The sequence below is a fragment of the Triturus cristatus genome, chromosome 3_2 (assembly GCF_964204655.1).
Source record: "Triturus cristatus chromosome 3_2, aTriCri1.1, whole genome shotgun sequence".
NCBI classification, from domain to species: domain Eukaryota; kingdom Metazoa; phylum Chordata; class Amphibia; order Caudata; family Salamandridae; genus Triturus; species Triturus cristatus.
In genome coordinates this window covers 1,134,194,614-1,134,210,487 of record NC_140584.1, presented here as the reverse complement: position 1 = coordinate 1,134,210,487, position 15,874 = coordinate 1,134,194,614, and the positions used below count along the sequence as shown (strand labels likewise).

Below are 15,874 nucleotides of genomic sequence, written 5' to 3'. Positions count from 1 at the left end.
ATCTCTAGAAACTTTCAATGAGAAAAGACAACCTTGATGTCTGAACAGGACTACAAACTAGCGTCGGTGTAGCTGAGCCATACTTTGATCATTATTTTCCCAAATCTGCCTGCCTCACCCATTTGATCATCAAATTGTGTTGAAAATCTCTTTATTAGTAGAAAGAATGGAGCCTATTCACAAAGTTAAACATACATGTATATACTTACTACTACACCTATGTGTAAATCTTTGCATTTTTACTATTCAACTTTTGCAAGTGTAGATTCACACCTAGGTGTAGACGTACATGTCTCTACCCCTTCAAATCAGGGGGTGGAGCCTCCTACAAAAGTAAAGGTACTACTAGTAAATATAAATGACCATTAATGTATGTATGTGTGTGTATGTATGTGTGTGGGTGTGTGTGTGTGTGTGTGTGTGTGTGTGTGTACATATATATAAATATATATATATATGCTAGTAAAATAATAATTTATGTATAATTGCATATAAGGTTTTAACATTAAAATATAAATATATAATTTAAATGCTGATATAATTCAATTCATTTAACATTAGTACCTAAGGGGTGTTATGTTTTTTCTCCATTTTCTCTGTGAGACAGTGTTTACTCGAAGGCTGGGATGCAGTACAGTTATACCTGTTCTGACACCTTTAGGGCTGTAGTAACACTAGAAGGGTAATCTGTAAATTGCAATAGTCTTACTCTTTTGTTGGTGTGTGTATTAGCATGTCCATCCATGACCCCTTTCTTAAATTTCTCTAAACCCCTCCCATTCAGGAGTATATCCCATTTCAGCTCCCTGATATCTATGTGGGTAGTGATCTGCATCACCTTGCAAAGAAGAATGGTCACCCAGGCCGTCGTCAGCAGCAGGTTGTACTACGGAAACGCCCTCTATGCAGCAGCCTTGGCCAAACTCCTGAAACAACTTCAACACATTCAGAACGCCTCTGCACGCCTGATCCTCGACATCCCTCGCCACAGCCACATCACACCCCACCTAAGAGAGCTGCACTGGCACCCCCGTCAACAAGAGGATCACCTTCAAGCTCCTCACCCATGCACACAAGGCACTCCAAAACACCGGACCAGCATACCTCAGCAGACGACTCAGCTTCTACACCCCCAACCGCCAGCTCCGCTCCGCTGACTTTGCCCTCGCCACAGTCCCCCGCATCCGATGAGCGACCTCCGGCGGCAGATCGTTCTCCCACCTCGCCGCCAAGACCTGGAACACCCTTCCCATCCCCTACGGCAGACCCTGGACCTGCTAACCTTCAGAAGACTCCTCAAGACCTGGCTATTCGAGCAGTGGCAGCATCCCCCCCCCCCCCCCACCCCAGCGCCTTGAGACCCTCACGGGTAAGTAGTGCTCTCTACAAATGTTCTGATTGATTGATTGATTGATTGATTGGCAGAGATCTCCACATAGACAGGAGAAGAGATGCAGAGTAGGAAGTCTCCTCCGCCCATAGGTTTGTTAACAGCATTTTGTAGTACACAAGTAGTACTTCTGCAGTACTAGTTTTCCTACTTCAAAATGTAATTTGTGAATAGTTCCCAATTCTTTTGGGGTGTTAGACCTCCATCTAGAAATATTGTCTTTCTTAGTGGGAATATATCCTAGGGCCTTAGAAGGGCGACCAAGGTGAGTACTGCTGCAACAGATCTCTTGACCTAACCCAACATCATCGAAGAGATTATCTGGAATCAGTATTGCCTGACATGCAAGATTTGTTAAAGAGATCTTTCAGGGAAGGAGTTCACAATATTTCTAAACGCATATCACTCATTGTCAAACAAACACCAATTTTGTGTATTCAAGCCACTGTGGGATTGCAACATAATAGTTTGTGAATACCTCAAACATTTACAAATTATTTTACAAATGTCATTATAAAAAATGACTTAGGTAAACCAAATCATATAGTTTACTGCTTTCCTCAATGGAATGATGCATGTCCTAGTCAAAGTGCAGAAAAACACCCCTTTAACCAGGACAGACTTTATAGGGCACTCTAATCCCAGGACTGCCACAGCATCTGAAGCCACATGGGACCCTCTGGCTCAGTAGTACAGGAGTCCAGATATCCAGACAATGAGCTCAAGAGTGCATCTACCACTTATTTTAGCAAAAAGATTCAAGCAAAATATTGCAGCCCAAGAAGCTTGGTAATTGGGGCAGGAACCCTGTAGAGAACTCCCTCTTCTCAATTGACACCATTAAATCACCAGCAGTAGGTGATAATTGAAGTTTTTTCTATTTTGTCATGAGGATATGAGTGTCCAAGCACTAAACAGTCAGCACAAATCTTAGGATTCTTTGAAGGGTGCCCTGAAGGTGCCATGAAGGAAAAGGAGCCATAGTGTAAGGCTAGAGAGGTACTGCCTGGTTATATCTATTTTCATTTGTATCCACTTAATGTAGTTGCAAAATCAGCACCATACAACCAAGACACTCAAAGATACCTTCTAAAACATCTAAACATGTAGTTCATATTGCGTCTTGGTCATGAAACAAACATCTGTCCTAGACACTCTTGCTCACCGAGTTGAGAATGGGATGAATAGTACATATGTGTGTGCATGCGTTTGTGTGCGAACATTCAGGCATGTCTCAGGATGCCAAGGTATGGCTTAAACACAATAGAAAAGCCATCCAACTGTATCCAGATAAGGAAATCCTGATGTATGCTTCTGTTCGATTCATGAGAGAGCGACAGACCTGTAATGTTCTCTCCCTGCACTGAAATCCATTACTGCCATTCATGGTTTCTAGGGAGTAACCAACTCATAACTTTGTGATGTTTGCATTCTTTGAAGGATATGCCACATTAACAAGGCTGATGGTCTTTAATGGCTAAGCCAGAAATATACAGCCAAGGAGGCATAATACACCCTGACTATGATGTGCAAGGAAAGACTGAATCCAGTCTAGGGCCTTATCACGGATTCCTGTCTCTCCCATCCTCGACACCAGGGTGTCATGACAAGGCTGCAGTGAGGTCAAAAAGGAACAGCGTGGCTACATCGCCTTGGTCCAAAAGCATACCTCATTTATTTTGGACAACTATTAAGGCAACATCCTGGGTAGTGAGTTGATCGATAAACACTCGGAGATTACAGTATTGATTCTTTTTCTGCAAGCACGTCAGAACATATATTGTTTTAAAATTGCTTAAAACTGTGTTGTCCAGTGAGGGCGTCTTCCAATTAACCTGTCGCAACCCTTCTTCTAAGGTGGAATTGGCCAACTTGCAGAGAATAATAGCCGTTGTGTTTGCTACTGAATGAAAACTACAGGATGGAAAAGGGTCAGATTTAACCGTTTTCGTAAGTTGGGATGTCACACCTGGAGTTAGCCATCTAAAATGAGACCAAATGCAAGTGGAGTATGTTAATTCTGGTGTAGTGATAGTATGGGAATTAGGCAGTCATCCCATTTAAATACCTCACTGCAGTCCCGCCCGTGCTCAGTCAATCACCAAAATAAATAACGCCAAACCAAAAAAACAGGAAAAGATGGTTGCCACCACTAGGGTCAGCTAAAGAATAATAGAAGACCATGCAGTAACCCTCAATGCCAATCCCCACAGCTCCCAACAATAAAATCAGTTTAAGAAATGAGGATAGCAAGCTCTAGTAAAACAGGAGAGAGAAGAACAATGACTAGCTAAGTGCATTTGAGGGGAAAACGCAAATGTATACAACAATCACAAAATCAGTTCAGTCTCAAAGAGCAAGTTATGTGCGTACCACTCTTGTGGACCCTTTGTCTAACTACAGAACCATCACCTTTGGAATATTCCTCAGGAGTCATACTGAATCTAGAAGCTTTTCTCAGCAATACTTCTGCGCACCGCTAGGTGGCACAGTGTGGCTCCTCGCTGGCTCTGTATTGCCCTGGAAGTGGAGCAGAATATCAGAGCCACCCCGGTGTGCCGACATCAGTTTCTTGCTTGACTATTTCCTCACCCTCAGATGCTGAACATAAAACAGTTGTTGGTACCAATGTACAGACCTTTAACTTGGGATCTCTTAAGATGGTAAAAAGAAGGGGCTGCTCCACAGAACGGGAGGCATGAGGGCAGTGAGGAATCTGCGATTAGACAGAATATCCAGCAGAAAGGGCGTTTCTGAAGGATAGTAACTTGCTCTTCTGATGGATACTTCTAATTGCTGATTCCTCACTGACCTCCCTCCTCCCCATTCTGTTGAGTTGTCTTGTGCTGGTTCATGACCGACATCTGTTTCCTGCCATTGCGGCATGGTTTGAAACCTGTAGTTTTAGGAGGGTACATTGTTATGTTATGTTATTTACATTTATAGCGTGCACAGATACTCAAGAGTGTCCCGGCGCGACACCTAAATGGGAACTGAGAATCAACGGATAATTAAATAAAAAGCAGAGTTTTCAGCCGTTTCCTGAAGAGCTTTGGGTCCTGGATGCCACGAAGGTCCTAAGGAAGTGAATTCCAGGCCACCGCTTCCAGAGAGCTACCACCCATTCTCGTAAGGCGGAAGCACAGAATAACTGCCAGAAACTGCACCGCTGAGCTCAATTGTCTCAAGGGCACATAAAACCAGAAACGTTTCCTAAGATATCAAGGGCCAAATCTGTACAGGGCTGAATGAGCCAGGGCTTTAAATTTAACTGGCCACGGGAAGCCAGTGAAGATCATGCAGATGTTGCTTTATACAGGATCTTCCTGGAATGTTAAGTAGACACCTTGCTGCAGCTTTCTGCACTACCTGCAGTCTCTTCAGCTGTTCCCTTGCACATTGGATTTCATTTTATGAGGCGGCGGAAGGGTGTGGTAACTGGAAGTGGAGCCCAGGATCCGCGTTCAAGGGCACAGAAAGAAAGGAACTGACGTCAGTACACAGGGTGGATCTAATATGTAGCTCCCCTCTGTCACTTCGAGGGCAGTACGGAGCATGTGCAGAGCTGCACGGCGCCACCTAGCAGAATTGCTAAATTCCTGGTGCTTATTGTAAATCTGAGGAATTTGCATTTAAGAAGTAGCCATTAGAAACAGGTAATCAATCAGCTAAATTAAAGACCAGCTATGGTTTTACCTTATAACTGAGTAACCTACAATAATGCTCCCAAATATTTCTCTCCCTTTAGTCTCAATCGGTTACTGCCAGTCTTATCCAGATGCCCATTCATGGAATTCCTATGATGCGTTCGAGAAATACTGCATCACTTTTGCACAAATTGGAAAAAGTATGCTGTAATCAGGTGAGTAGCAATCTATGAGCCTTCTATTACCTTGATGCAGCATTTTTATTTACAAGTAATGTAATGTAATGTATATTTTTTTTATAAAGCACGCAATTACCCGAAGGAGTCTTAGCGCTAGCGGTAAAACAGCAGAAGTCAGTAGAGAGAAATGGAACCATTCAGCTTGCCTAATTGATTCGGTGAAAAGCCATGTTTTGAAGTGTTTCCTAAACTGCTGCATATTGGACTGGGATCTCAAAGTTGAAGGCAAGGAGTTCCAGAGTTTACCTGCGCTGAAGGCGAAGGTTCTCCCACCCCATCTAGCTTTATTTATTCTAGGAACAGTTGTCAGTTTGGCTGAACTGGATCTGAGGATCCAATTAGGAGAGTGCCGTGAAAAACATTTTTGAAAATATTCTGACCCCATCCGATGCAGGGCCTTGTGAACTAGACACAATGCCTTAAACTTGACCCTGTTCCTCACTGGAAGCCAGTGTAGCCTCTGCAACGCCTGAGCAATAGCGGCAAATTTGGGGACTTTCAAAATCAATCTGGCAGCTGCATTTTGCTGGGATTGGAGCTTTTTCACCAGTTGCTTTTGAGTGCCAAGGTACAGGACATTGTAGTAATCTGTCCTTGAGCTGACAACAGCCAATATCACGTTTGTTTGCAGCACCACCGAAATGAACGGAAACATCTTCTTTAGCGTCCTGAGCAGGAAAAAGCATGATGATGTTGTTAGGTTGATTTCCTCAGAGAAGCATAAAATGGTATCAAAAATGATGTCCACATGTTTTGGCTTTTTGAACAGGAACAGGAAGGGGGCCGGGATCAGATGGACACCATGACGTGTTCCAAAAAGATGGGTGATTCCCAAAGAGCAAAACCTCAGTTTTATCCAAGTTTAGCTTCAGGCAGTGATTCTACATCCTCTTGGCTGTGTGAGACGTGTAGCAGCTGAAATCTCTTGCTTTCTTTTCCACGTAAAAATATTAATTAAGTACCTTTTTTAAAAACTCTGCAACATTCCAAGTATGCTTTTAAAAACCGATATGCAGGCCGAGTAAAAAGCAAGCCTTACTGTGCTCTGTCACCTCTGCACGCCCTGGCCGCCATCGTGTTTTATCCGTAGAGGCGTGGTGCACTAGTCCTAATCTCTGTGATGGCGGCAGGAAATGGCGGGCGGAAGTGAGGATGTCCCACTCTTGGCTTTCTCCGCACAAACGGGGAACCAACAGGGAACCAGTGCCGGACCAGAAAGTCAAGCGGCCCTCATGGAGGTGAGTAGCAAATTTTAAAAATAAGAATTAAATATCTTTTAAAAACCGACAATCAGGCCGCTGTCACCCAATTGGTTCTTTATTGATGTTTTAAGCATGCATGCATTGCAGATGATAAAGGTACATAAAACATAGCTTCGAAGTTACCCAGGAGTTATAGGACACATACAGACGGTACCCTCATTGGTGTCAACATTTGTATGTATTGTATTATATTCTTGTTGAGCGCGACTGCCACCCCAAGGGTATCCTGGCACTTGACCTTCAACGGATCATCAGATCTAATACACTACATTGCTCTTGGAAAGAGAAAGGTCTTCAACTCTTTTTTAAAGGAGGTTAGATCTTGCTTACTCCTTAGCGACAGTGGAAGGGTATTCCACAACTTAGCTGCGCAAAGCCAAAAGCGCGGCCGCCCATCCTCACTCTGACAAATTTAGGAACTTTTATCAGGAACGCCGAGGAGGATCTTAGGGGTCTAGCAGCCTGATACCAAAAAAAGAGGTTTTGGAGTGGCAGAGGTCCCAGCCCATGCAACGCCCTGAAAACAATGCATGCGGCCTTAACAAGAATACGCTGCTGGATAGGCAGCCAATGAAGGTCGAATAATGCTGCTGAGGATGACGCAGAGCGTGGTCGGGCTAGGGCCAATTTGGCTGCCATGTTTTGAACCCTCTGCAACCTGGCTACCAAAAACTTGGGAGCCCCCAGAAGCAGTGCGTTACAGTAGTCTAGTCTACTGAGTATAGTACTACGCACCACCTCTGCTCGGGCTCCCAGGGGGAGCAACGGCAGGATTTTACGTAGGGCTCGAAGTAAGCCCATACACGTTGCTGTGGTCTTGTTTACAAAGGCGTCAAGCTGCAGACTAGGTTCAAACATGACCCCCAAATTACGAGCCGACTCAGCAGCTGTCACAGTGCCCAAAATAGAAGCCGGCCAGAAATCCCCTGGCAGCGGGCGAGAGGGCCGGTCCAAGGAGCAATGAAGCACCTCGGTTTTTGCCCCATTAAATTAGAGCGAATTAAACCGAAGCCATTCTGCAGTTTCCGACATACACTGATGAAAAGTGTCCCTCGAGACCGCCTCCTTACCCTCAAAAGAAAAAATCAGTTGCGTATCATCGGCGTAGTTGATAACTGAAATGCTGAATGATTTTATCAAACTGATTAGGGGTCGGAGGTAAAGATTAAAAAGGATCGGGCTGATCGCGGACCCCTGTGGCACACCCTGCTTCACCTGACGTATGGCTGAGCGAAAAGGTGGTAATGCAACCGCTTGTTGCCTATTACCAAGATAGGATTTTAGCCAGCCCAACGCCAAACCAGCAACACCCGCTCTCTGAAGGCGGTCCAAAAGGACAGCATGATCCACCGTGTCGAACGCGGCCGACATGTCCAGCAACACTAAGAATGCTGCCTTACCTGTGTCGACACTCGTTCGCAGATCATCCAACACGGTGATCAAGGCGGTCTCGGTCCCATGCGCTGGTCTAAATCCAAATTGGACTGCATCCAGATATGAGTTGGATTCCAGGAAGTTAGATAGAGTTCTTGTGACCAGCCTCTCTAAAATTTTTATAGGAAATGGTAGCAACGAGATAGGCCTATAGCTAGCTGGACATAGCGGGTCCAAAGAAGGCTTTTTTAACAAGGGTGTCACTATTGCCAACTTCCAGCTGTCAGGGGCCGAAGCTGTAGCCAATGACTGGCAGCAGATGGTATGCAGCGGAGGTAGCAGTTCTGTCTGGAGAGCCTTCCATATCTTGTGTGGCAAAGGGTCAAGTGGGGAACCTGAGGACACACCATTAGCTAGTGTATAGAATTCCTCCAAGGAAGGGGTAGGAAAGCAAGATAGTTGCTGTTGCTCCCCTTTAACCTCCTCATCACTTGGGGAGTGGAGAGATTTCAATGGAGAAGGCTTTCCCGAGGCCACGTGGCCCGAGGTCGAAAGGCCACTCAGAATTAGCTTAATTTTTTCCTCAAACGCAGAGGCCAAGGAGTCACACAGTTCCTGAGATACTACAGTAACTGGTGCTGCGCAGGCAGGATTGGCCAAGTTATTTACCAATTTAAAAAGGGTCTGTGATTTATTAGTGGCTTTGGTCAAAGAATCTTCCAAGAACTTCGCCTTGGCCATCCTTAAGTGGACTTTATATTCCCGCAAGGCCTGCCTATACGCCACACGATCCAATTCCCCGTATCCTCTCCTCCAAGCACGCTCCGCCTGCTTACAGCGAAGTTTCTGTTGACTAAGATCGCTAGTAAACCAGGCGTTGACTCTCAGAGGTTTGTTCTTCATCCTCTTTAGCGGGATCAATTCGTCTAATGATGTCAGAATTTGTTGACTAAGAGCAGCCTAGCTTTTATCCACAGTTTCCTCCACCGCAAATGTTGTGGACAGTAGTGAAGGTAAACTTGACCCTCTTAACAAACGAGACCACTGTCTACTAAATTTATGCCTAGCCAGGCCATATTCACTACGCTGTTCTCCTGACACAGAGATAGACATAAGGACCAAAGCATGATCTGTCCAGCATTGATCCATGACCTCATTAATAACGACCAACTTCTTGTCCGCAAAGACCAAGTCCAAGGTGTGCCCCTTCACATGAGTAGAACACTGCACAAGCTGCTCTAGCTGTATATTGCTACATGCTTGGCAGATTTCTCTAAAGGCTAGTTCTTATGAGCCTGAGGTTCGTAGATTGAAATCGCCCAGCACTATGAACTTAGAATGTGAGTTAGATAGGTCGTAAACAAGGTCAATAAATTGCTGGAAGGAAGAAGTGATTCCGGAGGGCGGTCTATAACAAAGAAGACCTGCTAATACTATGCCACCCTGAGCCATCAGGGAGAAGCCCAAGAGTTCAACTCCTGTCACTTGTTTAACTGCGAGCTGTGAGAGGGAGAGTGTGTCCCTACAAATAAATCCCACTCCACCACTCCTCCCCGTAGTTCGAGGAATATGTCTTATAAAGTACCCCGGAGGGCAAGCCCAACCCAGCTCCACTCCACTATCTGTTCTGGTCCAGGTCTCTGTTAGAAACAAAATATCCAATTTAGCAGACTCAACTAGTAACGTAATTTCGGCATGGTGCTTCACAAGGGAGCGGACATTAAGAAGGCCACAAGATATAGATATAGATATACCAAAGTATTCTGGGGTCACACCAGGTACAGTCAGTCGCCAAGCTGAACATACTGGTTCCTCATTGAGGAACCAACGTTCATATTGGTCCATTCCAAGAACCCCTTGCTGTTACTGTCTTCAAAGTGCCCAATGGGGAATCGAACTTTTAAACTGTGTTTCCATGGAGATAACCAGACATTGTCTGCACTGCTCCCTTGTCACTGTCAAAACGTAGGTGTGGCTTGGGGTGGGAGATGATAGGGTAAGATATCACGGCCTGGGTCCGGGGGAGTGAACAGGCCGGGGGACTGGGGGCAGAGGACGACAAGGATCATGAACTAAGAGGTGTGCACCCTGTGTATGTCTGGTGCAGGAGGGGTAATAGTCTGTGTGATGATGGCCCTGGAGGATAAAAAGAACATAGCATCCTTCATAGGGGCCTGTGGTCTGTCTTAGCCGCCACCTGTTCCAAATATATGTCCCAAGCGTCGTGCTGTGCCGTGGAGGTAGCGAGGGCCAGGTCGACTTCCACCTTGAGGCAGCCATCTTAAGGGTTTAATACTACGCGGTGTGCAAAACAGAAACTTCATTTAAAACAACAGAAGGTGATGTGTGGATTGCTTATCGCTTGGGGGTACATTACAGTAAATCATTTTTTGCCCACTGCATGACTCTAGCAGCCATGTGCAAATCAGCCTTGGACCTGCTTTAATAATAACAGTCCGGTGGTTCCTCCATTTGAGTGGAGGAGTGCACCCCCCCCCCCCCCCAACACTGCTGCACAGAAAGCTGAGGAAAAATTTTAATAAAATGTGCGATGAGACAGAATATTGAGTTGGAAATGTAAACTTACACAAATAAAGAGTTGGAAATATCGTGATTCAGAATTAACGACAGCAAGAATATTGTGGTCAAGAATATCGAATTTAAGGTAAGAAATATTGTTTAAAAACTATTAAACTCATTAATATTGTTTGCAAAAGTATAGATGCTTAAAATATCGATTTTGTAATTAGTGTTATGTATTTTAGTTTATATTGTAAATGTATGTGATGTATTTTTTTGTATAAGTATTTTTTTATGTTTTTTAATATATGTGTTAAATTTTTAGTAGTTATGAATTTTATTTTAATTACATTTTTAATTTTTTAGTTCTGTAGTGGGTTGTGGGTGTTTATAGGGGAATAGGGTAGGAAGTAAATTAATTATAATACATTAATTATTATTTTTTATTTATTTAATTTAGATTTTATATTGTTAGTTTTGGGAAAGAATTCATTTGTAATTCATTATTAATTGGTTGTTAATAATATTAATTAATTCATTGATAATTAATTATGGTAATTGTGTAATTATTTTTAGGTGCGGTTGTGGGGTTTAAAGGTGCAAATGGTGGGAAGTAATTTATTTTCGGTTAATTAATAATTAGATGTTAATTTATATTACTTATTTGATAAAAAATGTATTATGGAAATTGTGGTATTATTTTCAAGTGTGGGTTGTGAGGTTTATAGGGGTAAAGGATGGTAAGTAATTTATGTTTAATTGATTGATAATTAGTTGTTAATGTGTATTACCTAATTGATAGAAAATGTATTACGGAAATTATGTGATCAATTTTAGATGCATGTTGTGTGGTTTATAGGGGTAAAGGTTGGGAAGTAATGTATGTTTAATTAATTAATAATTACTTGTTAATTATTATTAATTAATTCATAGACCATTAAATATGGAAATTGTTTAATTACTTTTAGGTGTGGATTTTGGGGTTTATAGGGATAAAGGGTGGGAAGTAATTTTAGTTTAATTAATTAAAAATACTTGAGCATTAATAATAATTAATTAATTTATATTTAATTAGGCTATTTGTTTATATTTTTGTGTGGGGGTTTATTGTTATGGGGTACAGTGTGGGGAGTGAATTAATTTTACTTACTTTATAATTTGTTGTTAAATACTATTAGTTATTTTAATTGAAAATACATTTTAATTGTGTAATACTTCTTTTATAGTTTAATTTTAACTGCGGGTTGTGGGGATCATAGGGGTAAAGTGTGGGATTAACTGCGGGTTGTGGGGATCATAGAGGTAAAGTGTGGGAAGTTAACTCATTTTTATGAGTTTTTTTAATTAATATTTCTTTAATTGGTAATGAATTGTTAGTTGAGGAAGTACTTTATTTTTAATCTAGATGTGTGTTATGAATTATGTGGTGTTATAGGGTAGGAAATAAAACAAGCATTGGCATAGCCAATAGGTCTCGCCTTTGGGACCTTATAAGTGTTTAGCCATGCAACAGTTGATGCTGTTGTACCAATGATATTGTGCTGCATATCTAAATACTTATAAGGTCCCAAAGGCGAGAACTATTGGCTATGCCAATGCTTGTTCATATGTTGTGAGCCGACATGTTGATTCTGTCTGATGTAAATTGTGAATACTACACAATGATATGTTGGTGTGTAAGCAAGTCATGTTTTTTCTCCACACGTCGAAACAAAACCGGGTACACTTGTGTGCGACACCTATACAAGATTACAATTGAATGCGATGCATCTTCTGAACCGGTTTCACACTCACAAAGTTGGGGTGTGTTCACATTTAACCCCCTTTAGTGCCTAAAAAGGTCTCTTACGCCACAGATTTGGTTGCACACAAGTGGGGCTTGTGTTGTACTATTTTTCACTACGAAAGAGCAATCAGTGCGTTTTAATCTGTCTTTCAGCCTCCTAAATGGAGGAAACTATTAAATGCCGGAATGGCTTATTGTGCTGCCAGAAAGACTCCCGGTTGACCTGAACCAGAAATGTAGAGCTATAAAGTTGGTACCTTGTACAATCATGTGTGTACGGGTCTATAGACCAGCTCGATGTGATAGTTACAAGACACGTACAGAGCAAAACTCCTGCATGTACAACTAATTAATAGTCATATGCTATTGTCAAATCAGAGACATGAACATGCTGCCCTCTGGTGCAGGCAATGCCACTACAATGGTAAGCTCTTGTTTGTAATAATAATTATTTGATACACTTCCTGTTTGTCAGTTTGTTAGATAGCTCAGTGAGTTAACACGCTGACTACAAAGAGTTGTGAGTTAACGGGCAGGTCACCTATATGAATCCTTCTGGGCAGTCTCCGCATGTCGTCCTACTGCTAAGTTTGAAAAGATGAGGATTTGAGACGAGTGAAAACAACTTTCTTTTACAGCGCTAAGAATTACCAAATGGCAGGATCAAGCGCTGCACACAATGAAAAATAAGGCTATAATAACTCATTAAAACACAAACCTTCATGACATTTGACCTTAGAGGCATGTATGAGTTAAGGGCCTAGACGTAAAGCATTAACACTGAGTCAAGCTGCACACGATGAAAAGAACAGGGTTAAGAGGTTGAAATGGTGACATCAAACCTGTTGTCATCTGCACCGTGTGCTCAGCTGTCACACGCGCTCCTTGGCTCCTGTTGGTGGTAATGATGAAATTTGTGCCGCATCCCTGTCATAGGTAAGGTCCCACCTCTGGGGTGCAGTGAAGCTTCTCACTGAGGGTTGCCCTGACATCCACGGCTGCTCCTTGGATCCCAAGCCTTAGGCCTTCGCGCCCGGTACTGCTCAGAAGTAAGACGCCCCAGCCCCCTCCCAAAGTGCCTTCCTTTGACAGTGCACAAAATGCAGCCATTGTGCAGAGACAGAGGGAGGAAAACGCCCTGTCTATTGAACCGTCTTCAGTTTCTGTGCGTTCACCGGGGTGTTTGTCAGGTGGACAATGGATACCTCATACCGCGGGCCTCGGAGGCAAACACGCCATCTCCGTAGCACCCCTGGCAGGGCGCCTGGGCCTGGCGCTTGGACCCAGCCCGGCCGCTGACTGCGGCTTCGACCCAGCACAAAAATCACGGTTCGGTCAGGGCTTCACACAACCTGATTTATGGGATTTGGATTTCGGCCGGCGGATTTTCTAACCAGAGCATCGGTGGACTTACACATTCTATCAATGCGCTAGGTTTTACACCTACCTCGTTTATCATTGCTCATCAGGGCGGGTGGCAGAATTTTCTCACCCTAGAGGCCCTTATCACAACCAGGCATACCGAGCAGTGATGGTGGAATGCTTGAATGAACCTCAGACGTTGCTACTTACTCCGGGCCGCATCCCAGTTCATGCCTCAGATTTTTAGCAGACAGGTGCATACACCGATCATACTGTAGCGCATTCAGCAGTATTCCTTCTTCTAGGGCTGGATTAATGACTTTGAGAAACAGGTGAGCAGTGTTCTCGAGATGCATTTTTCATATCAAGCATAGCAAGTTTGATTTTGCGGTAAAACTAAATAAAGCGCCAACTCAGGGAATCAGGTTTGTCTGAGAGGAGCGCGCAACCCGCCGCCTGCTAGTCCAGGGTGACCGTCTCGTCAAGACTGATAGTTTGGGGTTCAGGTAGGGGCTCCGCAGGGCTTTAAGTGGGCTGGGTCTCTGGTACTCAGCACCGGCAGTTCTAACAAGAAGCGCGAGCCCAAAAAAATTGTAATTCCTTTCCGAGCACGAAGCTGAACAACCCCGTGCTCCTAAGAGCGAGCACCAGGCCATATGTTTTGAATTATCGTGCCCGTGTCTGCGCATGATAATTCAAAACATATGGCGCCGTGCGGGTAACCGCAAGCAATAGGCCACATTCACACGAGCGTGTGTGTGGTGAGCTTTTTGAAGCCCTTAAAATAAGTCTCGCAGAGCAACGCATGCACGCTGCTAGGCGAGACCTAAAAAGTACATTTATGTAATAATTGATGTTTTTGTTTCTAAATAATTTTTAATTACAAATATTTATTTGTTTGGAAATTGTTTTTTATTTTACTTAATATAATATTTGTAGGTATTTGTTATATGTATTTAACATTATAAAAAATGTTTTACTTTTTTAAATATAAATATATTTGTATTTGAATTTTTAACATATCTATCAATTTATTTTGTTTTTTAAATATTTTTATTGTTGTTAAAATTTAGTTTGTTTTTAATTTTAAACTGACTGGAGTGAGAATAGTAATTTTGACCCCTTCGCTATCCAACACTTTCCCTACGGTTGCATTCACTGTAGTGGGAATAGTCAATTTTAACCCTCCTCTATCCAACACTTTCCCTACTTTTTACAATTGTTGCAGTGGGAATAGTAAATTTTATCCTGCCGCTATCCAACACTTTCCCTACTGTTGCACTCATTGGAGTGGGAATAGTAATTTTTACCCCTCTGCTATCCAACACTTTTCCTACTATTGCACTCACTGGAGTGGGAATAGTAATTTTTACACCTCCGCTATTCAACACTATCCCTACTGTTGCACTCATGGGAGCGGGAATAGTAATTTTTACCCCACCACTATTCACTACTTTCCCTACTGTTGCACTCACTGGAGTGGGAAATGTAAGTTTGAAGATTTCTAAATAGTTCAATGTTTTAATTTATAATATAAAGTGAGATTTTATGTTATTGGTTCACACACACACACACACACACACAGACACAGATATATATATATATATATATATATATATATATATATATATATATATATATATATATATATATATATATTCACTTAAAAAACCATAGGTTTCACACATGTTATAGTTAGCTGGACATTTCCCTCGTAAAAAAACAATGAAATTGCCCCGTTATAGTTAGTGCAGGCAACTATAACTCACGCGACCGCAATCCTCTGCTGATGACGTCAGATATTACATCACTGTATTTAGACACCTATTTACCCATGTCTTCTTCCATTAATCTTTAGCTATATATATATTACAAATATTTATTTTCCAGAAAGACACAAATGTAATTAGTGATGTAATATCTGACGTCATCAGCAGAGGATTGCGGTCGCGTGAGTTATAGTTGCCTGCACTAACTATAACGGGGGAATTTCATTGTTTTTTTACGAGGGAAATGTCCAGCTAACTATAACATGTGTGAAACCTATGGTTTTTTAAGTGAATTTGCAAGGTTTTTTAAATGCTAATTCCTAACTATAACGTGTGTGAAACCTATGGTCTTTTTAAGTGAATATGTACGTTTTTTAAAATGCTAAGTTATGTATTTATTAATATTTTTTTTTTCCAGGTTTTTCACCGTGCGCACCCCGCGCTTTTTCATCAAAAAAAGAAATGTTTTTTTCACCCTTGGGGGTCCTTCAGTGACCTCCTGACAAAGGCTAGGGGGTCAGGAAC

At 42.5% G+C, this 15,874-nt stretch overlaps 1 protein-coding gene across 2 annotated transcripts in view; it reads right to left on the bottom strand.

The window, feature by feature from the left end:
• The window catches only part of SGSM2 (small G protein signaling modulator 2), a 1,127,811-nt gene that overhangs the window by 198,604 nt on the left and 913,333 nt on the right, over window positions 1-15,874 (bottom strand). The gene's annotated exons all lie outside the window — the stretch shown is intronic.